General features: G+C 36.9%; 2 long non-coding RNA genes across 4 annotated transcripts in view; both read left to right on the top strand.

Annotated features, from left to right (window-relative positions):
* The window catches only part of LOC126955343 (uncharacterized), a 243145-nt gene that overhangs the window by 116434 nt on the left and 99349 nt on the right, over positions 1 to 27362 (top strand). The gene's annotated exons all lie outside the window — the stretch shown is intronic.
* On the top strand, positions 242 to 25721 carry LOC126955344 (uncharacterized). Its single transcript, XR_007725906.1, has 2 exons — positions 242 to 1674; positions 11839 to 25721. It is a non-coding gene; the product is annotated as an uncharacterized LOC126955344 (long non-coding RNA).

Below are 27362 nucleotides of genomic sequence, written 5' to 3'. Positions count from 1 at the left end.
ATAGAAAACATAATATGAAACGTGATATGGACTAGGCACAAGACAAAACTGACTTTAATATGTTTTATGTTAATTTGTTAAAATACAGTACATTTAACTGCAGAATGTTAGCAGGGTATATTTGTGGATAGTAGATGATTGATGTTTTTATCCTATATCCTTTTTACCATTTATTCCTTTTAAACATTGGTTACCTTTGTTATAAAAAGCAATAAAAATAATTTGTAAAAGATAAAGATATTTAAATATTTAAAAATTTTTCATAACTATATTAGTAAACAGTAGTACATAAGTCTTGATAGGTACAAATGATGTCTCAAAAGACCGATGAGGTGGAAAATTACCACTAAATCTAGCTCATGGCATGACCTCAGCCGTGCAGAAGGAAGATTTCTTCTCCTCCCCTATTCACCTCTGAGTCCCAGATATCACTAAATATGTCGGGGGTCACGTTGATGATCAGCAGCCTTGAGCCTGAACATGGTGGGTCCTTTGCATTTGTTCTCAGTTCCTACCACCGTCCTCCCTTCCTGTGTCATAAGGCTCACTCACTTCCTCAGTGCCCTTCCCAGTTACTGTCAAATCATATAAACTAATTTCTCTGCCTCCAGCCTTTTTTTTCATCAACATATTTCCTATTATATCACCAGATTAATCTTCTCCAAATATTTCTTTTACCATTTCTCACTTCTGTTAAAGAATCCTGAAAAGCATCTATTTCTTGTTTTCTATTGTTCCAAATCTAAACTCCTTTTGTCCTCTCTAGTTATCCTATAATTGGTTACAAACCATTTCTCTGAGCTCCTATTGTACTACTCACCATGTCGCAATTCTAGTCAAGCAACTCTTCTCTCCTTCTCCTACATAATCAGGCACAATTCCACATCCCAACCCTTCTTTTTTCTGTTTTGCTATTATGTAATATCTTCCTGTTTCTTTTCAATCTGTTGAAATACTAAGGACCCTTTGGTCTGCCCTAATTACCATTATTGTTCATGAAGCCTGATTGACAAGTCCAACCTGCAGAGAGCTCTCTCTTACTGAGTCTCACTTGTTCATGTAATATGATCATTTAAAAAATTCTATATAAAACACGAACTGACTACAACCACTTTCACATACTAGGCAAGTGGCATTATTACATTAGGAGAGATGATTCTTGTTTTTTTTAGGAAAATAAGGATTCCTTGGGAGATGAATTTACAAGAATGCCAAATTGATCTTCAAAGTTAAAGGGTAGAAATTGAGATTATCTGATGTCCTGGATAAGAGAGAGTAGAAAACTTGTAGGAACTGGAGAAGAAGAGGTGAGAGAGAGTTTGAGAAAACGTAGCTAATTCAATAGTTTTAGGGAAGAGTGGACAATGAGAAGTTACTCATGCTTAGGACTAACTGAAGAGTATAAACATTTAGTTTTGAATTCAAGGCTGTCCTATGTTGTAACCCCACCTTCTACTATCTCAAATCCTCAGTGAAATTCCATTACACACAGCTGCCCTGTGTCTTTGGTATTCTGGAGTAGTGAAGGAATCAGTTGTGGCCAATGGGAGCACAGGTTTGCCAACCACAGGCAGTGGCTGCAGAGGTGAGATGCCGCGTGTGAACAGTGAAAGAACAGAATCAGAAAATGTAGCAAGAGGAAACTAGGAGAAATGCCTCACCAATAATTCTCAGGTATTGGAGTGGTTATTTGTTTTTTTATAGTACATGAGACTGAAGCAATGCTGTATATTAAATATTAAAGGAAAGGGAGTTCCAAAAAGTTGGGAACACTCAAGTAGCTGTCTATGGAAGTCACACAATTTTGAAACAACTTTAATTTATTTCTTAAGTCTGAGATATTTTCATATTGGTAAATGTTATCTGTGCCACAAGATTATAATCTAATTAAAGGAGCAAATAAATCTTATAACCTGAATCTTCACAATTGCTACCCTGGGGTCGGTTGCTCAATAAGTACTTTTGGATTGCAGCAAATTAAGTTGAATTAAGAGACTCGTTTTTCATACTGACAAGAATGGCTATAAATAGTATTGCTGATATAAAAATGTTATGTGTAGAGTCAACAATTTTACAGTATGGATACTAATTTTGTAAGACTTTCAGAAGATTTATGTTAGAAAACAAATGAAACTGTACTATCAAAATTGTTATAAAATAAACTGATCAGAAAATATTTTTGCCCTACTGAATATAGAAGAATCACAGGACTTTGCCTTTCTGGCTGTTAGAATTATGGTTCTTAGAGTTTGAATACACTGATAACATTCTTCTAATGTTATCATTCTCTGTATGATATATAACCACATAAGTTATGTAAGGAAGAGGGAAAGGTTATTTCATTTAACTTGTAGTCTATGCTTGTTTTGGATATAATAAATTAAGTCATAATATTTGTAGGTAGTCATTTACGATAGTTGAAGGCTTATAATTTCTACCATTAAGCAATTAAGCTGTCATTTTTTAACTATGGCTTTGGGTAGGAAGTTAATTTGCATAATTTTGTATATTCAGCAGTAACTATGCATTTAACTTTTAGCTAGCCCTAAAAAGTAGTCTCAGTGAATATATATCTCTTCCTGAGTTCACTTTCCAACTTCTAGAAAATGAAATAAGAACTGAACTGAAGATAGGTGGAAAAGGCCTTAATTTTAGTCTGATGGAAGAAATATCACATACTTTAACTTCTCTTTTTTCCCATGGCCTTCACACTTGGTTTAAATGAATCAGTGATGACTTTTCATAAAAGACTATTTTGATGAGTGAATCTGATGAAGTCAGGTGTGGTAGGGATAACAGGCTTTAGAGAGTTGTACTTATATATGTTGAATGGAGGCTCTTAGAGGAGCAGGTAAGCTGAAATTAGGCGTTTCTAAGATAATTCAAACAGTAATATTTCTCAGAAAATCCCATTTGAATCTTATGCCTACTGATATTTTGTACACAGCCAGTGAATCCCCTAACTGCTATTCAGATAAAGTACTCAAAATGAATAATATTATTCATCTATTATATTGATTGCCTGAAGATAGACAGCTATGTTTGGTTTAGGAACACAAACTATATAAATAAAAAAGTATTAATTAGTAACTAAGCACCATAAAATTCATGCCCATTCAAACATCCCTTCTTTTGTAGTACCAATAGTGGTGTCAGGCAACATCTTTGTCAATCAGTGCTTTGAAGATTATCAGTTGCTTATGCTGTTCAATTATGTAATTCAGTTTGATTAATGACTAAAAGTACAAAAGAGTCAAGATTTATAAAGTGACCTGAGAGAACTGTTTGAATCTCATCCACAGCCAATAAAACAAACATGAGGCTGTGGAAGCTTAGGTCAGAGGAGCAAAGCAACAAGATTTATATGTGAGAGGCTTTCAATAGATAATAATTTAGGCCTCTTTCTGCTTAAGAAAAGGAGAGGGAAGACTAAAGGGGACTCTGTTTTGCAGCTTAGGTACCAGCTCTGCCACAGTGGGCTCTTGGAGGCCCTGATTCCAGGGCTTGGCTTTTGGATGGCATTTCTGGACCTGCCCTGAGCCAGAGGGGAACACACTGCCCTGATGGGAGAGTCCCAGGCCTGGCAGCATTCACCACAAGCTGACTGAAGAGCTCTTGGGCCTGGAGTGAACATTAGCGGTAGCCAGGCAATACTCACCATGGGCCTGGGCTGGTGGTGGCCATGGGGAGAGATTCCTCTGCTTGTGGAAAGGGAGGGGAAGTGTAGGAAGGAATTTGTCTGGTGGCCTGGGTCCCAGCTCAGCTGCAGTAGAATGGAGCATCAGGTAGATTTTGACTCTGGTAGTCAAAAATTAAGGTTTCCAACTGCAGACCCTGACTCTTGGATGGCATCTCTGAACCCATCAGGGACCAAGGGGGAACTCATTATCATAAAAGGAAGGGCACAAGCCTGGCTGTCTTTGCCACCTGCTGATTATAGAGCCCTAGCATCTTGAGTGAAAATAGGTGATAATCAGGAAGTGATTACTGTGAGCCTTGGGCAAGACCCAATGCTGTGCTGGCTTCATGTCTGACCTATAGCAGGCTCAATGATGGTGCCCACAGAGGTGCTTCTGTCACTCCTCTCCCAGCTCCAGGCAGTTCAGCACAGAGAAAGAGACTCAGTTTCTTTGGGAAAAAGTTCTTCCAGCTCTTATCCGAGACCACCAAGTTGGTACCTCTATGAGTCAATAAGAACCACAGCATTACTGGGCTTGGTGTGCCCGTAATGCAGATACAGCTGCAGTGACCAGAAACTTAGATCACAACACCCAAGTCTCTGAATTCCTGGAAAGCCTTCCTAAGAAGGATGGGTACAAACAAGCCCAGACTTCAGAGACTACAATAAATACCTAACTCAACAATACACAGACATGAACTTACACAAGCATCAGTTCATCCAGGAAAACGTGACCTATCCAAACCAACTAAATAAGGCACCAATGACAAATTGTGGAGAGACAGAGATATGTGACCTTTCAGAGAGAGAATTCAAATATCTCTTTTGAGGAAACTCAACAAAATTCAAGTTAACACAGAGAAAGAACTCAGGATTCTATCAGATACATTTAACAAAGAGATTGAATTTACTGAAAAGAATCAAGCAGGAATTCTGGAGTTGAAAAATGTAATTGACATATTGAAGAATGCATCAGAATCTCATACCAGCAGAACTGATCAAGCAGAATAAAGAATTAGTAATCTTAAAGATACCTATTTGAAAATACAGTCAGAGGAAGCAAAAGATAAAAGAATAAAAAAGAATGAAGCATGCCTAGATGGCAGTGCCATCTAGAAGATAGCCTCAAAAAGGAAAATCTAAGTTGTTGGCCTTAAAGAAGAGGTAGAGACACAGAAAGGAGTAGAAAGTTCACTGAAAAGGATTATAACAGAGGACTTCCCAAACCTAGAGACAGATATCAATATTTAAGTACCAGAAAATTATAGAACACCAAGCAGATCTAACCCAATCAGACTACCTCAAGACATTTAATAATCAAACTCCCAAAGCTGAAGGATAAAGAAAGGATCCTAAAAACAGCAAGAGAAAAGAAATAAATAACACACAATGGAGCCCCAATACATCTAGCAGCAGATTTCTCAGTAGAAACCGTACAGGCCAAGAGAGAGTTGCATGACAAAAAGTGCTGAAGGAAAAAACCTTTTATCCTAGAATAGTATATCCAGTACAAATATCCTTCAAATATGAAGGAGAAATACCTTCCCAGACAAATGAAAGCTGAGGGATTTCATCAACACCGGACTTGTCCTACAAGAAATGCTGAAGGGAGTAAGTACCTCAGTCTGAAGGAAAAGGATGTTAATAAGCAATAAGATATCATCTGAATGTCCAAAACTCACTGGTAATAGTAAATACACAGAATATTGTAACACTGTAATTGTGGCTTGCAAGCTACTCATATGTTGAGTAGAAAGACTAAAGGTCAAAAAATAATAACTACAACAACTTTTCAAGACATATGTCTTATTACTATAAGATAACTAAAAACAACAAAAAGTTTAAAAATAGTAGAATGAAGACAAAGTGTAGTTTTTAATAGTTTTCTCTTTGCTTGTTTGTTACTCATGCAATCAGTGTTAAACTGTCATCAGTTTAAAATAATTGGTTATAGAATATCATTTGCACTGGGCACAGTGGCTCACACCTGTAATTCCAGCACTTTGGGAGGCTGAGGCAGGCGAATCACTTGAGGTTAGGAGTTCAAGACCAGCCTGGCCAACATAGTGAAACCCCATCTCTACTAAAAATACAAAAATTAGCTGGGAGTGGTGGCACATGCCTGTAATCGCAGCTACCCAGGAGACTGAGGCAGGATAACTGCTTGAATCTGGGAGGCAGAGGTTGCAGTGAGCCGAGATCATGACACTGCATTCCAGCCTGGGTGGAGTGACAGAGCAGGACTGTGCTCAAAAAAATAAAAAATAAAAAAATAAAATATCATTGGCAAGCCTCATGGTAACTGCAAATCAATAAAATATACAATTGATGCCCAAAAATAACAAGAAATCAAAATACACCATCAGACAAAATCACCATCACTAAAACGAAGATAGGAAGGAAGGAAAGAAGAAAGAGAAGGTCACAAAACAACCACAAAACAAATAATGAAATGCTAGGAGTAAGCCCTCATTAATGGACTAAACTCACAGTCAAAACACAGTGTGGCTGAATGGAGAGAAAAATAAAAGACCCAATGATCTGTCACCTACAAGAAAAACACTTCACCAATAAAGACACACATAGACTAAAAATAAAGGGATGGAGAAAGATATTCTGTGCAAATGGAAACCAAAGAAAGAACAGAGGAGTTCCTATACTTATATCAGACAAAAAAAGATTTCATGACAAAAACCGTCAGAAGAGACAAAGAAGATCATCATACAATAATAAAGGGGTCAACTCAGCAAGAGGATATAACAATGGTAAATGTATAGACATCCAGACATATAAATGAAATATTATTACAGCTAAAGAAAGAAAGAGATACCAATATACAAATAGCAAGAGATTTTAGCACCACACTATCAACATTAGACAAATCATCCAGACAGAAAATTAATAAAAAATTGGACTTATTCTGCACTATACACAAAATTGACCTAATAGATATTTACTGAACATTTCATCCAGTGGCTACAGAATACACCTTCTTCTTCTCAGCACGTGGATCACTTTCAAGAATATGCCATATTTTAGGCCACTAAATAACCTAAAAAATTCAAAAACCTTGATATTATATCAAGTATACTCTCTGACCTCAATGGAATAAAACTGGAAATCAATAACAAAAGGATTTTTTGAAACTGTACAAACACATGGAAATTAAACAATATGTTCCTGCATGACCAGTGGGCCAATAAAACAATTAAGAAGGAAAGCAAAAAATTCCTTGAAACAAATGATAACGGAAACATAACATACCCAAACCAATGGGATACAGGGAAAGCAGTCCTAAAAGGAAAGTTAGTAGCTATAAAAACCTACAAGCAAAAAGTGGAAAACCTTCAGATAAAAAACCCAAGGATTCAACTTAATGAACTAGAAAAGCAAGAACAAACCAAACCCAAAATAAGCAGAAGAAAAGAAATCATAGAGAGCAGAGCAGAAATAAATTAAATGGAAACAAAGTAAACAATACAACAGGTGAATGAAATGAAAAGCTGTTTTTTAAAAAAAGATAAAATGAACAAACCTTTAGCCAGAGTAACTAAGAAAAGAGAAGACCCAAGTAAATAAAATCAAAGATGAAAAGATAGACATTATAATCTTTATGGCAGAAATTTGAAGGATCATTAAAGGATACTATGAGCAACTATATGCCAATAAATGGGAAAACCCAGAAAAAAATAGACAAATTCCTAGACACATATAACCTACCATGACTGAACCATGAAGAAGTCCAAAACCTGAACCTATCAATAGCGAGTAATGAGAGCAAAACCATAATAACATGTCTCTCAGCAAAGAAAAGTCCAGGACCTGATGGCTTCACTGCAGAATTTTACCAAATATCTATAGAAGAACTAATTCTAACTTTACTCAAAACTATTCAAATAAAAAAATAGAAGAGGAGTGAGTACTTACAATGTTATTCTATCAGGCTAGTATTACACTGACACTAAAACCAGACAAAGACACATAAACAAAGAGAAACTACAGTCCAACATCCCTGATGTATATGGATACAACAATCCTTAACAAATACTAGCAAACTGAATTTAACAGAACATTAAGAAGATCATTCTTTTATTCTAGAGATGCAAGAGTGTTTCAACATACACAAATCAATCAATATGATACATCATAACAGAATGAAGGGCAAAACCATATGATCATTTCAATTAATGCTACACAAGCATTTGATAAAATTTAACATCCCTTCATGTTAAAAACCCTAAAAATAGATATAGAAAGGATATACCCCAATATAATAAAAACTATATATGACAGACCCACAACTAGTATCATATTAAATGGGGACCAAGTGAAAGCCTTTCCTTTAAGATGTAGAACATGACAAGGATGGCCACTTTCACCACTGTTATTTAACATGGTAGTGGAAGTCCTAGCTACAGCAATTAGAGAAAGAAGTAAAAAGTATACAAATTGGAAAGAAAGACAAATCATCCTTGTTTGCATATGATATGATTTTATATTTATTTGAAACAACATAAAGACTCCACCAAAAAACTGTTAGAACTGATAAATTCAGTAAAGTTGCAAGATACAAAATTAACACACAAAAATCAGTAGCATTTCTATATGTCAATAGTGAACAATATGACAATCAAATCAAGAGAGCAATCTCATTTGCAATATCTACAAATTAAGTAATATAGCTAGGAATTAACCAAAGAAGTGAAATATTTCTACAATGAAAATTATACAACACTGATGAGATTACATCAAGTTAAAAAGCTTCTGCACAGCAAAGGAAGCAATCAACAAAGTGAAAAGACAACCTACAGAATGGGAGAAAATATTTGCAAACTATCCATTTGACAAAGGGTTCATAACTAGAATATATACATCTCTACAGAAAAAAAAATCTAATAATTTGATTTAAAAATGGACAAAAGATCTGAACAGATATTTCTCAAAAGAAGACATACAAGTGGCAAATATATATGAAAAGGTTCTCATCATCATTGATCATTAGATGAGAAATGCAAATCAAAACTACAATGAGGTATCATCACACCTGAGTTAATATGACTTTTATCCAAAGACAGTTAGTAACAAATGCTGGCAAAGATGTGGAGAAAAGGGACCCCTTGTACACTGTTGGTGGGAATGTAGATTAATACAACCACGTGGAGAACAGTTTGGAGGTTCCACTAAAAACTGAAAATAGAATTACCATATGATCCAGCAATCCCAATGCTAGGTATATAACCAAAGGAAGGAAAATCAGTATATCAAAGAGGTATGTGCACTCCCATGTTTATTTCAGCACTATTCACAATAGGCAAGATTTGAAAGCAACTTAAATGTCCATCAACAGACGAATGGATAAAGAAAATGTGGTACATATACAAAATCAAGTACTATTCAGCCATAAAAAAAGAATGAGATCCTGTCATTTGCAACAACATGATGCAACTGGAGGTCATTAAGTTAAGTGAAATAAGCCCAGCACAGAAAGACAAACTTTGTACGTTCTCACTTTTTTGTTGGATCTAATAATTAAAACAATTGAATTCATAGAGATAGAGAGTAGAAGGGTAGTTGGGGAGGCGTGATGTGGATGGTTAATGGTTACAAAAATATAGTTAAGTAGAATGAATAACATCTAGTATTTAATAGCACAAGATGACTACAGTCAATAATAATTTATTGTACATTTAAAAGTAACTAAAATAGTATAATTGGATTGTTTGTAACACAAAGAAGAGATAAATGCTTGACGTGATGGATACCCATTTACCCTGATGTGATTAGTATGCATTGTATGCCTGTATCAAAATATCTTATGTAACCCATAAGTATATATACCTACTATGTACCCACAAAAAATAGTAAAATAAAATTAAATGACTGATACATCCTATAAAAAATAGACAACGATTTAAGAATGATAAGATGAAGAGATGAGTCTAGGAAACAAAAATGAGCTTGTTGGCATCTGTGATATGAAGTTCAAATTTGAAGGGAATAATGTGCTATAACACAATTTTCTTAGAAAAATATTCCTTCCACAAATCAATGATTCATTTCTGATTTGTTCTAAAAACTATTGCAAAATTTCTATTTTAACATGATTGTAGAGATATGATCTAAATCAACTCATTTTCATAATTCTTAGTTTCAATTTTCAAGGCTAAGGGCTTGTTGATTTCTTTTCACTATGTAATATAAAATTCTTCATCTCCACTGTTTGTGAACTTACTTAAAATGATCTTTCGTTGGAGGCAAACTAATTCTCCTTAAATTCACTTTTGCACTTTTCCTATTTTAGCTTATTTCCTAAAGCATCATTAAGATAAATATTGAGTTAGAGAAATAATATCTCTTCTTGATTAAAAGATGGCATATTACATATTCTTTATAACTCTTCAATTTTTCAATAGAAATACATTTTAATATTAATATTTGATTTTAACACATAGGTTTTTGTCAATTATTTACTTTTTTCTGAATACTTACTGAGCACAAGGTAGTGTTGGGGTGCTGGCCCTACAACAGTCAACTAGCACAATCCTACTTGGCTTTTTCTCTTCATGTCCTTGGGAAAAATTGCCTGGCTGCCCTAACACTATCAGAGAAATGATGGGACACTTTACGTTCCTATCCAACTGTAACTTCTTTTATTCCGTGATTGTCAAATATCACACATTTGACTCTAATAGGAATCCTTTTCTAAAATAGGAAGCTGGTGAAAGTTCAACATGGCTTCCCATTCACTTAGTGCTCCTTTCCTGGATAATAGGTAGTAGGTTTTTTTCCTCTTAGATACTGTGTTTTAATACATGTACCTCAACTGTTATGTGCTGTGTTTTTATTTTATTTTTAAAATATTTTATTTAAAATATTTATTTTATTTTATTGCTCCTAGCAGACCATTATCAGGAGTATTGCTCTTAATTAACTTCTCACCTAGTTATAAGCATTGTGGCCTCATTATATGGGGAATAAATATACTTATGCCCCAATGGTCAAGTCAAGAAAATGGCTGTTTCAACAAATCAAGCAAAGCAATTATTGCATTGTGTTTTGTGAAATCTGCTGTACAGATTTAGAAGGCTGAAATATTTTAATATCTTGGAAAAAGAAATTATTTTCTTTACATTTTAAATTAGGCATGTTTATTAAGAAGCATTAAGTGAACTTGATAAATATCTCCTGCAGCTCATTACATTTAGAAATTAAAACAACATGTTATCTGGTGGGATAGATTGGGTTTCCTTGATCGTAACTGACCCAGAGAAAGTACCACTTGATGTACACTCTATACCATAAACCATATTAAAACAGCGAAAAAAAATCAAAAACCAAAAATATAACTGCGATTAATTAAAATGCTGGATATTCAAAGAGGTTTTCAAAATAAACATGCTAGCTCAGGCAAAAATGTTCTTCCTCACTCAAGGCCAGCCTTTTCTCTGATTCTCTTAATTCCATCTCCTTCTGCCTGTTTAGTGCCCATCCAATCAAATATCCCTCTGCTGTGTTTCATGTTCAGTATCACCTGCTTCATCCCATACATTTCATCTGCCTATTCCTCTATTCATTTCTTCAAGTCTTTTAAAAAATGACTTTTATGTGTTAGGCACTGCACAAAGTATGTATCAATGAAAATAAAAACATATAATCATAATAATCATCCATATTCCTTAGGCTTTTCACACATTACTTTGTGTCATGCACACAATGACCCATGTGGTTGGCAGTGCTTTTATGTCCCTTCTACAGATAGAGACACAAGAAGAACTAATCATATAGCTAGTAAGGGGTAGAGCTGGCATTTGAACCTAGACCTTTGGACTGCAGAGCAGTATGGTCTCTGCTCTGTGACACACAAATGGACAAGTGTAATATATGATCATTTATATATTGCAAACATGCAAAAGAAACAGTGAGACCCCAGATGAGCTGTGGGCATGATTTTACAGAAGTGATTCTTGAACTGAGTTTTGAAGGAAGACACAAAATTTTGAAATCATCCTTGACTCCTTCACTTTGTAGTCCCTTCCCACTCTGACCCAGAGCTTCATCCCATAATTTGCTTTGACTAATGAGACCAAATATGCTACATATAATTAGAAGCACTCTGTGCCTTTCTGCTCACACTCCTGCTTTTTTGCCTTCACTACTAGGATATGTCTGCATCAGCCTGCTGGAGGATGAGAGACTAGAAAGAGCGGAGTCAGTCCTGCTGTCCCAGTTAGGGCTCCATACATAGTCTAGAGCCCCTCCAAGATAAGCAGATTCCTGAGTGAGCACCTCGTTTCCACAGCCCAACTCAGGGAGCTGACTTATCCAGCCAACCCATAGACACATGAGCAAAAATAAATTCTTATTGTTGTATGTCACCAAAGTTTTGTAATTTGTGTTACATCGGATTATTATGGAAAGGGATAACAGATGTAACACCTATCTGTCTATATTTCATCTCCCAAGTCCAATTAGTTGTTCAGTGATAGCTATGATATCTCTGTGCTATTCTCATTCACACTTCATTCCCTTTCAATTATTGTTGAATTTCTGACTACCCTAGTCAATTTTCTCATTGCCTGTATTCTGGACTATGGTGGTAGCTTATTAACTGGTGTTCTTGCCTCCAAATCTCTCCCTTGTTCAACCTATCTATATAAAAGTCATTACATATTTTTATTAAAACAGAGTATTGGTGTTGCCACTAATCTCTTCAAAGCCTTCAATGATTATTTCCCTAAGACCAAAATCCTCAGCCTAACATTGAAACTCTACACCTGTCATCTAGTCCCACATTCCTTCTTGCTTACCTGTTCAGTTCTCCTTTTCCATTACCACACTATGCTTCCCCTCTTTGCTATCAACCATCTAAGCAAATGCACATCCTCTTCCCTCCATCTAGAATGCCCTGCACCCTATTTCCAGATGTCTAGATCAGGAATTTTATCATTCCTGTATGTCTAGATCTTGTGTCTCTGCCCCAGAAACCTTTTTCTGATTCTCAATTCTGAGCCTTCCTCACATTTTTTATACCACCTTTAGAATCTTGAACACTCACTTTTTACCATAGTCATTTATGTCTGAAGACTTGTATATTCCACAATATTGGTCCTTAGGGCTGCTGTAATAAAGTATCATAAACTGGGCATGTTGAAACTACAGAAACTTGTTCTCTTAATTGAAGTCAAAACCCCCATGAGATATCATCTCACACCAGTCAGAATGGCTATTATTAAAAAGTCAAAAAATAACAGATGCTGGCGAGGTTGTAGAGAAAAGGGAATGCTTATACACTGTTGGTGGGAGTGTACATTAGTTCAATCATTGTGGAAGGCAGTGTGGCAATTCCTCAAAGAGCTAAAAACAGTAATACCATTTGACCCAGCAATCCCATTACTGAATATATACCCAAAGGAATATAAGTTGTTCTACCATAAAAACACATGTACGTGTTTGCTCATTACAGCACTGTTCACGATAGTAAAAACATGGAATCAAGCTAAATGCCCATCAGTGGTAAACTGGATAAAGAAAAGGTGGTACATATACACTGTGGAATGCTACATAGCCATAAAAAAAGAATGAGATCATGTTGTTTGCAGGAATATGGATGAGCTGGAGGCCAACATCCTTAGCAAAGTAATGCAGGAACAGAAAACCAAATACTGCATGTCATCACTTATAAGTGGGAGCTAAATGATGAGAACATATGAGCACAGAAAGGAACAACAGACATGGGGACCTATTTGAGAGCGAAGAGTGAGAGGAGGGTGAGGAACAGGAAAAAACAACTGGGTACTAGGCTTAGTACCTGGGTGATAAAATAATCTGTACAATAAGCCCCCATGGCACAAGTCTACCCATATAACAAACCTGCCCATGTACTCCAGAGCCTAAAATAAAAGTGAAAAATAAAAAAGAAATGCATTCTCTCACAGTTCTGGAAGCAAGAAGTCCAAAGTCAAGGGACTGGATGGGCCACTTTCCCTCTGAAGTCCCCAGGGGAAAATCCCTTCTTGCCTCTTTCAGCTTTTGGAAGTGCCCAGGTGTTCCTTGACTTGTGACAGTATGACTCCAATCTCTGTCTTTACTTAGTGTTCTCTCTGTATGTCTCTGACTTCACATGGCATTCCCCTTATGTGTCTGTGTCCAAACTTCACCCTTTTAAAAGTGTACTAGTTATATTGGATTAGGACCCACTACAATGCCTTCATCTTAATGTGATTACATCTGCAAAGATCCTGTTTTTCAAGTAAGGCCACATTCACAGGTACCGAGGGGTTAGGACCTCACTGTGTGTTTTGGAGGGGACAAAATTCAAGTAATAGCCAGCATACTTGAGAGTAAGCATTGCATCATTTTTCATCTTTACCTTACTACCACTCTGACTAGCAAAGCTCCTGCAGGATGGAAATGATATCCTCTTCATTTTGTACCTGCTGTGCACACAAAATTTACTCATTGTTCAACTTTTTTCTGAACTGAATCCAATTGTTTATTTAAACATGTTTGGGATGATCATAAAAGTATTCAGAGGATGCCAAGAAATATTTAGTTTTAAGCGTCAATAATATGTGAGATGTTATAAAGCCTCAAATATGGAAATAGTTATTAACACATTTTTAAAATCTCAATTTGGCAGAGAGAAAGGTCTCAAATGCACCAACAGAGACTGGCAAATTCAATTTTTGGAGGTAAGAGTGAGGAAGAAAATAATTATCAGTTGAGTTTTTTTTTTTTTTTTTTTTTTTTCCAGATGGGCTAATAAGTTGGCTAACTTTGAAAATTAGGTAATAATTATTGTGTTGTCTTCATTTTGAAGTAGTGAATTTTTAAAAAGAACATTGACGCCTGTCATGCCTGGAATATGGTGACTGGGGATCAAAGAAATGGGTTTATAAAAACCAAAATGTTCAGCAAAGAGAAGCCAGAATTCATGTTTAAAGTCAAAAGACATGCACATTCATTAATTTTTTCAGTCAAATTATCCTTTTTGAAAGAATGATGGTGGCACCATCTCTGCGAGCAAAGGTCAAGAAAATTTTGTGTAGATGTCACAAAACAAAGCACAGTAAGTACTTATTTGCCATATTCCAAACTGTCATCACAGGAATCAACGGGCAACACAAACTGCTGCTGCTGCCCAAGGAAGCAGTTCTTACAAACATGGTGTGAAAGCAGCAAGGCTGTGAGCTCAGGTCCTACCCAGGGTCTTCGCTCGGAGAATTAAATTTGCTGGTCGCCAATTGGCTCTCCTTAACCAGCTTGTAAATGTGAGGTTTTGGTCAAAAAGAAGACTGAATAGGAGACAGTGAATGATATGTGAAGAAATTAGAAATACACTGGAAATTATAAAGAAAAATGATATGCTTCAGTGGAGAAAGCAGAGACGACTAATATTTGGGTGTGGGATCTGCCACTTATGACTGACAATCATGAGTGAGTTCCCTTTTCTCCCTGAGCTCAAATTTTCTCATTTATATAGTGGGTATGGCAGTAGCCTGTGGTGATAAGAATTAAGTGAAAATATGCATTTAAAATGCTTAACATATGGAAGGAATGCAATAAATGCTAATTATTACTTCTATTATTTTATTGGAAACAAAAAATTGAAAGCATTTATCTACTACTGATCATGGAGAAATACTGGCATTTAAAAAATAATGTGGGTCTTTATTTCAGTGGCAAACAAGGCATAATTACAATGTACTGGTTTTACTTATAAAGTGGTGTGACTTTTTAACTTTGGTAAACACATTGAATAAAATAGAATAAATATTTTACTTTAATAAAAAATAAAATATTAGTATTGAACCCATAGAAGTAAATACTAGCAGCACCTAGAGGTCTAATTTCAGGTTATGCAAAATCACAAATGAGAAGACCACTATGTTTCACTTAGATTCTTCACCTAAAGCCTTTCCACACAGTAACTCACTCAAGGAAGCATGGGTTTAATTAATTTAATATGCAACCACTAGGGAGTTCTAAGAAATGTATTTTAAGAGTTGTTTGGTGCATTTCGGGTCCTCTGATGCTGTTCAACCAGGAAGTTTGCTACTAGTCCATGGGTTTTCAAATTAATTCTATAAATGGATAGGTAGCAAGTATTTGGGATTGTGTGGATCATACAGTCTGTCGCAACTACTTAACTTTGCTATTATAGCAAACTGTTACTTTATATAAACACATAGATTTGGCCATGTTCCAATAAAACTTTATTTGGGGGCATTGAAATTTTGAATTTCATATAATTTTCAAATATCACAGAATATAATTCTTCTTTTGGTTTGTTTTTAATCCTTTAAACATACTCAACTAATTCTTAGCTGGTGAATTATAATGAAATAGGCAACTTGTGGGCCAGATTTGGTCCAGGGGCCATAGATTGCTAAACTGTGGGTTAGATGAGCAAATATGTTAAGTAACCACAAGACTTTATATAAAAGAAATAGCACAATTTTCTTCCTCAGATGTCAGCCTTTTCCTGTATCCCTATAATTTTGAAACTTAAGGAACTGCTTCCTGTATCTAGTTAGACAGCAATTAATCTTACTAAAGTTAGCCTTTCATATATATATAAAGTGGTGTGAAATTTTGGGACACAAACACATGTGTGCCAAAACTTCAGTTTCAGGAGAAATATATTCTCTATGACTGAACTTTCTTCATATTTTAAAATCCTTTCCATAGAACTCTTTACACTTCCTTTATCTTGAGTAGTTCAAGACTTTCACTCTTCCCCTTGTCCCAGGTTATATCTAAATTGTGGAGGATAACATAGCATCAAAATAGAGCGCTGTGGGCCTTGTGTGGCACTGCTCCATGCTTGCATCTGCTGAAATGTCTCCTCTAGTCCACAGTCATTGTTGACTCACCATGATGATGTGGTGGACTTCAGTTCCCTGTTTCATCTTTGGTGATGTTGTGTTTGTTTCTACAGACCTGTTGTCTGTACTATGAGGCCTCTCCAAGCTCACCAACTCTTTCTTATCTAAATTCCACTCTGTTTGGGGGGTTTGTGAATATTTACTTGCTCTATTATACCCCACTGGGATTATGAGAAACTCTCTAGCACTGTCATGCATGCAGCCATCTTTATGCTGAAGCTTGCACACTAGTGGGTGGAGTCTTGCAGGGCTGCCATCTCCAGGGATCACGAGGGGTCCTCGACTTTTGGACCTTAAACCTGGAAAGGGATCTGCTGCCCACTCTAACCTCTTCTCAGAGCCCACAGCACCCCCTCACACATGAGGAAAACATGACTGTTTTCCTCACTGATGCTTCACTTTCTGTTCAGAGGATTTTTTTTTTCATCACTGGAATAGTAAAAACTTGCTCTTATATTTTGTAAATTCTTCCAAATATGTTCTTTTGACATTAATTTTATGCTTTGATTTCCTCAGCATCTAGCCTTCTGAGATTTGAAAACTTTATCTTTAACATAATTGTCCCATTGTGTGTTTCCAGTATCAATTTTGAAAGGCAGAAACAAAACAGGCTCTATTTTTTTCTTCCTCTCCACACATGTTTTAAAAATTCTATCCTGGAGCTAGACTGGGCCTTCTCTTATTTGTGAATGGATTAAAAAGTAATGGGACCACAAATAATCCCTCAGCTAAGTATATTACCTTAACATAGCACAGCTGTATCTGCCCCTGTACCTTGTTGAATGGTTGTACACTCAGCTTATGGTGAGTTGAAGCCCACTTTAAATTCCACAAGAAAATGCCTTGGAAATATTTTACTTAAGAGTACAGAATTTAAGGGTGGGCACAGTGGCTCACACCTGTAATCCCAGCACTTTGGGAGGCTGAGGCAGGCAGATCACCTGAGATCAGGGGTTTGAAACCAGCCTGGCCAATATGGTGAAACCCCATCTTTACTAAAAATACAAAAATGGTGGGTGCCTGTAATTACAGCTACTCGAGAGGCTTAGGCAGGAGAATCGCTTGAACCCAGGAGGCAGTGGTTGCAGTGAGCCAAGATCGCATCCTTGTTCTCCATCCAGCCTGGGCGATAGAGCGAGACTCCTTATCGGAAAAAAAAAAAAAAAAAAAAAAGAGTACAGAATTTAATGTTAAATCCCAAAACAAAAGAATATATGTAGAATGTGTTATATTCCCTGCCATATCTCCCAAAGAGGCAGATAGCCAAAAATTCTCATGGCGTTTCTTCAATTTTTTGTCTTTGGAAGTTAACATATCCTGTAACTGGGCTTAGTTTATATATGCCAATATCAATTTCTATTTTGTCTTCTACAGTCATTTAGTAGGTCCTCAGTTCTGTGACTAAAAGCAAAAGAATGAGGTTCCATAGGTATGAGGCCCCACCTGATAAAACGCTGCTAAAATTAAGAACAGAAAAACCGAAAACATTGTCCACTAAGCAAGACATATGATGTTTTTGTTCAATTATTTGAAGGTCTGGAAACTTATTTCATGTTTAAGCTATGAAGGAAAAGTGACATATAGAAGAAAGAGAATTTTAATACCAAACTTTCCTGTAATTCAGTTGTTCAGAGCAATATCAAAAGCACTATATTTGTTCTCAAATATGATTTGACTGAAATGACAAAACTTTGTCATTCAGAGATCTCACATTTCTCTTTGAGTTTCAGAATGTGAAGACAAAAAATTGCTAACCTGCTATCTGTTTTCAAGTCAAAACTGATTATCCCAAGTCATTGCCAGTCTCAATAAGAATGCTTAATATGTTTTAAAAATTCTTTTTATGCTTTCGAAATATGCAGGGTAATTTTATTTTTAATCCTTCTGTATTTACTCTTGCCAGTCATTCTGAATGTGGGTGATAAGTTTGTTTTGTACACATTTTACTTATAGCATAAAAAGTAAATCAAAGACATCAGTTTCATAAACGTTTCCTATTATCTTTGTGTGTGTTTTTTGTTTTTTTGTTTTTTTTTTTTTTTGAGACAGAATCTTACTCTGTTGCCAGGCTAGAGTGCAGTGGCTTGATCTCGGCTCACTGCAAGCTCCACCTCCCGGGTTCAAATGATTCTCCTGCCTCAGCCTCCTGAGTATCTGTGATTACGGGCGCCCACCACCATGCCTGGCTAATTTTTTGTATTTTTAGTAGAGACAGGGTTTCACTGTGTTAGCCAGGATGGTCTCGATCTCCTGACCTTGTGATCCACCTGCCTCGGCCTCCCAAAGTGCTGCGATTATCTTATATTAACAATTCCAGAAAGTCCTGCAATTCATGACACTTGGTGAAAATGGATTAGAGCTTTCCAAAGGTTTGTTTTTTACAAAGTCAACTTTAATTTTATGAAACTGCTTCTAATTTGAAGAATTATTTATCTTTTACCCAACATCTAAGTCCTCTGTCCAATTAATGAGACTCTGGCCACCCGTGACAAAGTTTACTCATTTGTTATCTTACTTGCAAAAGTGATGTTGATGGAATGCGTGATAAGCTCTGGTTTCTTCAAGTAATACTCAATCTCTAACCTCTTCCAGAATAAAAGCTTAGAAAATTTTCTGTGATCCCTCACAACTGATTGATTGGGGATGACATGTCAGGCTTTGGGCTGGAGATTCAGTGATTGCCTCTTGCCTAGGAGGTTTAAATTTTCATGTCTCTCTCTGAGCTGCAGCTAACATGTAACAAATTTGCCTGGTTAGCTGACATTACCTCAGTATTGTCTACAACTTTGGGCATCCTACATGACTTGCCTGTCCTGTAGTAAGGATAGGCATAGCCAGGCCTGGTATGTGAAGCTGTTGACAGAAGAATAGTTCTCCATGCTGCAGAAGCCAGAGCAAAAAAGCTAATCATGTATGGCAGTGAGGATGAAGTAACCTGCCTTCCCTCCTAAATAAACAGATGGAAAGAGTTTGCAGTTCATTTCTTTCCAAGGTAACAAATTACTTTATTTCTGTGTTTCACAGTAACAGAATCAAAAGTTCTTCTCTTTGGGGAAATTTTATTTTTCTTTAATTATTCCATGCAAACAACAAGAGACCTGAGTCTTCTGGGGATAGATGCAGAGAAGTCAAAGTTAATTAGTTTTTCTTACGATACACTGCATTTGGGTAAAATATCACTGTGGGGGCACAATGACAGATTACTCGATCAAGTGCTGAGTGACTAGAAAGGCAGAATTTTATCAGAAGAATCTACATAGAAATAATATTTCACCTTCCTTGAAAGTCAGCATCGTTTGGTACTCTCCTTGGATTTCTCGGTTCATGTACTTTCTTTCATCTACACTTTGTCTTTCCTTTAAGATGTCAGACAGCATGAGAAAGTGATGGAGTGGCCTGCAAGTCCCCAGTGAACTCAAGAACCATGTTTCTATTTAACCATAACATAAAAATCACAAATCAAACGCAGTTTCTTTTTCTCTTATGATTGTCAAAGTTGTACATTCTGAAAAACTTCAAGGCGAAACAAAGAAATCTACTTCAATGATTCTCTGTCATTTCATAGGTAGGTTTTTAAATCAGGCTGTGAGCATTACACAAATACATCTATGGCTCAAAAATCAGCCTTCGAATTAGGTATTTATTATTTTCATGCCTGATTAAGGCCTGATTATATGAAAGCATGCCAAGTACATGATTTACATTATTAAAATATAAGGCTTCAGCATTGAGTATGATTCCCAAGTGATCCTATTATTAATTTATTAAGCATGTATCTTGTAATGAACTCAAGATATCTGTCTCACAAAAGAATAGCATTATCATGTACTAATGAAATAGGCAAAGTATGAACCTCACATATTGAAGGCAAGTTACACATTGATGTCTTCAAGTCAAGGTCTAAGCAAGGTTGTTCTGTAATTCAGGAGAAATTCTGGAAATAATCACCACAAAAATGTCTCTGTTAGTTTAAAACATTCATTAATAATTTAAACACAGGCAAATAGCTAAAAACAGAGACTTCCTTGAATAAGTTTACATCTCAATTTTACTCATCCATTTATTTCTTGTGAAATGATAAATAATAAACAAAGACAAAGAAAATAAGAGCCCTATCTAAAGCTTTCCTAATCAAAGGCAATTTTTTCTTTCTTGGATCTATTTTGTATACTCATTTCACATAGTAAACATATGACTGTCTGTGATGGTTAACATGAGGTGTCAACTTGATTGGGGTGAGGGATGCATAGGTGGCTGGTAAAGAACTGGGTGTGTCTGTGAGGCTGTTGCCAGAGGAGACTGACATTTGAGTCTGTGGACTGGGAGAGAAATACCCAACCTCAGATCACCTTCCAAAGGCTGCCAGTGTAGCTACAACAAAACAGAGGGAAGAAGAGGGATAAGTGTGGCTCTTTCTGGCTCTCTTTCTTCTTCCCATACTGGATGCTTGCTTCCACTCCTCTTGCCCTTAGACATCAGACTCCAGGTTCTTCTGTCTTTGGACTCTGGGACTTGCACCAATGGCTTCCAGGAGTCTCTTGGGCCTTTGGCCACAGACTGAAGGCTGCACTGTCAGCTTCACAGGGAACTGTCAACTTCCCTGGTGTTGAAGCTTTCAGACTTGGACTAAGCCATTACCAACTTCTCTCTCCCTCAGCTTGCAGACAGCCTATTGTGGGACTTTGCCTTGTAATCATGTGAATCAATTCCTCCTAATAAACTCCCTTTTATGTGGACATATATCCTATTTGTTCTGACCCCCCTGTGAAGAACCCTGACAAATACACCATCCAGACTCTTCACTGCAGGAAAATTACCTTCTTCAACAAGGGAATTTTAAACCTGAGGACTTTCCCCCAAATATGATAGACAAAGTGTGAGACTGTTGACAACCTGATGTACTGATATGAATCCCTGTGGTACCCTGGAGCAACCTTGACTTCTGTTTCCAATTTTGGAATAAAATACTAGATTCTGTATTTTTTAAGATGAGAATTAATTCACTATTATGAAATACTTGACATTGCCATCTCAGGCCCATTTTTGAACTCTTGGAAATCATTCAAATAAGACTTTCTTTGAGGAACTAATGGTGCAATGGTACGTAATAGTGGAAATGATAGTATTGATCTGTTTAGAAAATATAGGGCTAATTTTCTTTGGTTGTTGGTTCCCACAAATGAACAAATCTAACAGTTTAAAAACCCATGCCTGTTTTGAATCAAATCTAAGGAAAGGCAAAGCAAAGATGGCAGAATAGAAGCCTACACCACTCATCCTTGCCACTGGGAGACCAAATTTTAACAACCGACTATGCACAGAAAAGCACTGTCACAAGAAACAAAAATCAGGTGAGCAATCACAGTACCTAGTTTTAACTTCACATTGTGGAAAGAAGCATTCAGAAAAACAGGAGAGACAGTCTTGAAGCACCAACATATTCCTTCCTAATCTCTTGGCAGTGGGCCTGCAGCGTGGAGAGAGAATCTGTGCACTTTGGGGAGAGAGAGTACAGGCGCTGGGGGATTTTACACTGAACTCAGTGCTGCCATGTTATAGTGGAGAATAAAGCTATGCTGTGCTCAGCCAGTACCTGCACATGGAGGGATCATTTGGACCAACCCTAGCCAGAAGTAAATTGCTCATCCCAGTGGTCGAAACCTGAGTTTCACGGGAGGCCTTGTCATTGTGGGCTGAAGTGCTCTGGGGTCCTAGGTAAACTTGAAAGGCAGTCTAGGATAAAAGGACTGTAATTCCTAGGCAACTCCTAGTGCTAGACTGGGCTTAGAGCTAGTGAACTAGAGTAGCACATGACCTAGGGAGACACCAGCTGGCATGGCTAAGGGAGGGCTTGTGTCATTCCTCCCCCAACCCCAGGCAGTGCAGCATGTAGCAACAAAAGTGAATTTATTCTATCTGCTTAAGGAGGGAAGAGTGAAGAATAGAGAAATTTTGTCTTGCCTGTTGGATACCCGCTCAGCCACAGTAGAATAGGGCACTGGGCATAGTCATGAGGACCCCATTCCAGTCCATAGCTCCTGAATGGCATTTCTAGACACACCCTGGGCCAAAAGGGAATCCACTGCCTTGAAGAGAAAGACCTGGTACTGGCAGAATAGATGAAGTGCTTACTAAAGGGCTCATAGGCCTTGGATAACCACCAGCAATAGCCAGGGAGCATGCCTTGAGCCTCAAGTTCTGAGATATACTGGCTTCAAGGGAGCCCCAGCACATTCCCAGCTCTGGTGGCTATGGCAAAAGACTTCTTCTGTTTGAGAAAAGCAGAAGGAAAAGTAAAGGGGACTTCGTTTTTCATCCTAGGTACCAGCACAGCCATAGTAGGGTAGAGGAACAACCAGGCTCTTGGGGGCACTGTGTACAGACTAGGAGCTTGGATACATTACTGGATCTTTTCTGGGTCGGAGGGCATCCCACTACCTTGAAGGGTGAGTCCCAGGTCTCTCAACATTCACCACAAGCTGACAGAGGAGCTCTTGGCCTTTAAGCAAACATTGGTGATGGCCTGCCAGAACCCCCCACCCCCATGCACTGGGGATGGTTGTGACCACAGGACGATGCCCTTCTGCCTGTGGAATGAAGATGGAAGAGCAGGAAGTACTTTATATTGTGGTTTCCATGCCATCTTAGCCTCAGTAGAACAGAACATCAGGTAAATTGCTAAGGGTTTTGACTTGAATGTCCAGCTCCCAGACAGCATTTCTGGACATGCCTAAAGTGCCTGGAGGAGCCTGCCACCCTGAAGGGGAGGGCCTTGGACAAGGCCCAGTGCTGTGCTGGCTTCAGGTCTGATTCAGTGAAGTTCCAGTGGTGGGGACCACACAGGGGTGATTGCATCACTACACCCCCAGTGCCAGGTGGCTCAGCACACAGAGACTCTGTATGTTTGGGAGAAAGTAAAGGAGAAGCACAAGAATCTCTGTCTGGTAATCCAGAGAATTTTCTTGGATCTTATCCAAGACCACCAAATGGTATCTCTATGAGTCTGCAAAAAACACAGTGTTCTTGGGCTTGGGGCCCAAGTCCCTTCAATACCTGGAAAGCCTTCCCAAGAAGGACAGGCACAAACAAGCCCAGACTGTGAAGACTGCAGTAAATACCTAACTCTTAAATGCCCAGACACCAAAGAACATCTACAACCATCAACACCATCCAGGAAAACATGACCTCACTCAACGAACTAAATATGGCACTGAGAGGCCAATCTTGGAGAAACATAATTTGTTTAGACCATTTGGAGAGAGAATTCAAAATAGCGTTTTGAGGAAACTGAAAGAAATTCAAGATAACACAGAGAAAACAATTCAGAATTCTATCAGATAAACTTAACAAAGTGACTGAAAGAATTCAGAACTATCAAGCAGAGATTCTAGAGTTGAAAAATGCAAGTGCCATGCTGAAGAATACATCAAAGTCTTTTAGTAGCAGAATTGATTCAGCAGAAGAAAGAATTAGTGACCTTGAACACAGGATATTTGGGAATACACAGTCAGAGGAGACAAAAAAAAAAAAAAAAAAAAAAAAAAAAAGAAAGAAAAAACCAAAAACAATGAAGCACACCTGCAGGACCTAGAAAATAGCCTCAAAAGGGCAATTCTAAGAGTTTTTGACCTTAAAGAGAAGAAAGAGAAAGATATAAGGGTAAAAAGATTATTCAAAGGGATAATGTCAGAGAACTTCCCAAACCTACAAAAAGATACCAACTTCAAATAGAAGAAGGTTTCAAAACACCACACAGATTTAAGACAAAGAAGACTACCTCAAGGCATTTAATAATCAAACTCCCAAAAGTCAAGGATAAAGAAGGATTTTTAAAGCAGGAGGAAAAAAGAAACAACATACAACAGAGCTCTAATACATATGGCCACAGAGTTTTCAGTAGAAATCTTACAGGTCAAGAGAGGGTGGCATGATGTATTTAAATTGCCGAAAAAAAGAAACTTTTCCCTACAATAGTATATCTGGTGAAAATATCCTTTAAGCATGAAAGAAATAAAGATCTCAGACAAACAAAACATGGATTTCATCAACACCAGACATGTTCTACAAAAAATGCTAAATGGAGTTCTTCAATCTGAAAGAAAAAGTTGAACAATAAGAAATCATATGAAGGTACAAAACTTACTGGAAATAGTAAGCACACAGGAAACAAGAATAGTGTAACACTGTAATTTCAGTATGTAAACGTCTCAATGTAAGTAGAAAGACTAAATGATGAACCAATCAAAAATAATAACTACAACAACTTTTGAAGAGATAGACAGTACGATAAGACACAAGGAGAAACAACAAACAGTTAAAAAGTGGGGGAGATGGAGTCAAAATGTAGAGTTTTTATTACACAAAAAATAAAAAGCAAGAAATTAAAGCCTACCACCAGAGAAAATCGCCTTTACTAAAAGGAAGCTAGGAAGTAGGAAGGAAGAAAAGAAGAGAGAGAAGACCACAAAACAACCAGAAAACGAAGAACAAAATAACAGGAGTAAGTCCCTGTCTTTCAATAATAATGTTGAATGTAAATGGTCTAAAATCTCCAATCAAAAGACATAGAGTGGCTGAATAGATGCATAAACATGATTCAATGATTTATTGCTTACAAGAAACACACTTCACCTATAAAGAGGCACATAAACTAAAAATAAAGGCATGGAAAAAGACATTCCAGGCCAATACAAACAAAGAGCAGGTACAGCTATACTTACATCAGACAAAATAGATTTTAAGACCAAAACTATAAGAGACAAAGTAGGTCATTATATAATGATAAAGGGGTCAAAATTAAGCAAAGGGACATAACAATTTTAAATATATATGCACCCAACAATTGAGCATCCAGACATATAAAACAAATATTGTTAGAGCTAAAGAGAGAAATAGATTCCAATACAATAATAGTTGGAGACTTCAATACCCGACTTTCAGTATCAGACAGATCTCCCAGACAGAAAATCAACAAAGAAACATCAGACTTAATCTGCACTATAAAACAAATGAACCTAATAGAAATGTACAGTACACTTCATCTAACAGCTTCAGAATACACATTTTCTCCTTAGTACATGGATCATTGTCAAGGACAGATCACATGTTAGGTCACAAAACAAGTCTTAAAACATTCAAAAAAAAAAAAAAAAGAATATGGAAATAACATCAAATATCTTTTCTGACCACAAGAGAATAAAACTAGAAATCAGTGACAAGAGGAACTTTGGAAACTATACAAACACACAAAAATTAAGCAGTTTGCTCATGAATGAGCAAACAGTAGGTGAATGAAGAAATTTAAGAAGGAAATTGAAACATTCTTGAAACAAATGATAATGGAAATACAACATACCAAAACCTCTGGGATACAGCAAAAGCGGTATTAAGAGGAAAGTTTATAGTGATTGAGTGGCTTCATCCAGAATGGTTGGTGAAGAAACATTAACCACAGTAGATCCTGCAGGGCCAAATGACATCTCTAAAAATGGGAATTAAGAGCCCGTCTGAAAGTGGGAACATCAGCCCTTTTTTCTTACTAATAAAATTTCAAAATATCAGCTGTCAATAAGGTCTATGTCCCCCAAGGAAAGAAAGAGTAGGCTTCTTCTTTTAATAATCACAGAAAAAAACAGCCTTTAAATGCTGACATATAAGGACCCCTGAAATAAAGAAAAAAAAAAATGCCTTCACATTAAGATCTTACAGTGAAGCCCCAAGTGAAAATAATCACCACCTCCAAATACTCCAAATACGGAACTTCCACTAGGTTCTTAATGCTTTACTTTTAAATATGAACGAGCAAACAGAGCTAACCATATATTCTAGGAGAGCCTCCACTGATACAAAGAGATCAAAACAAATGAATAGAAGAGGAAATCTGGGATAAATAAGGAAAACTTGAATTACTATCCCCGTGCACATAAAATAATGTATTTTATCCATAAATCAAGATCTGAAGCCATGAAAATAAAAAATAACCAATAAAAACACTTTGAAAATTAAAATTGAGTCCCAGAAATTTTGGAAAATAATGTCAGATATTCCCCCAGAAAGAGAAATGGAAAAGAAAAAGAGGCAGAAAACAGATGAGAGAATGTAAGAACACTAAAAGATCAGACCATGTATAGATAGATAGATAGGTAGGTAGGTACATAGATAGATAGATTATATATATATATATTTTTTTTCTATATTATATTTTGACATCTTAAAAAAACCTTGCCCCCCTCCAAAGAAAACCCCAACCTTTCTGCCTGGGAGATACTGCCTTTCCTGGGGCTAGCCAATTAGAGACAGCAAAGGGCTCAACCAGGAACATGTCTTTGTTATGCAGACTAACCAATCCAGAGCCACACCTCCTCTGTTTGGCCTGAGATCCTCAGAAGTCAATATTCCTCCCCTTTAATAATCCCAGGAACAGATACCAGGCAACTAGGACCACCTCTATAGTTTAGAGATCACAGAAATGATTCATACTATAGGTATGGAACTGAACTGGGATTCATTCGCCCAGCGCAGTAAGACCAGATAGTCACACTGAGGTTTGCAGCCAGATAAAGGAAAATGCTTCTTTGTAGGGTGCCTAACAAGGAGGATCTAGCAGCTAATGGTTAAGTCCTGGCTTCTCTGATGGCTTAAGGTAAGGGTTTTTAAAGGCAAGGGTAAGTTTCAGAAAGCAGAAGTTACAAGCACAATTGTAAATCAAAACATGGAAGTTACACATTGGTTTTGGCCTAAAAGAGTGGAATATCTTGAAGCTGGGGCTTACAGGTCGTAGGTAGATTCAAATATTT

Source organism: Macaca thibetana, chromosome 5 (assembly GCF_024542745.1).
Source record: "Macaca thibetana thibetana isolate TM-01 chromosome 5, ASM2454274v1, whole genome shotgun sequence".
Classification (NCBI taxonomy): domain Eukaryota; kingdom Metazoa; phylum Chordata; class Mammalia; order Primates; family Cercopithecidae; genus Macaca; species Macaca thibetana.
This window is presented reverse-complemented; position numbering and strand designations above follow the sequence as displayed.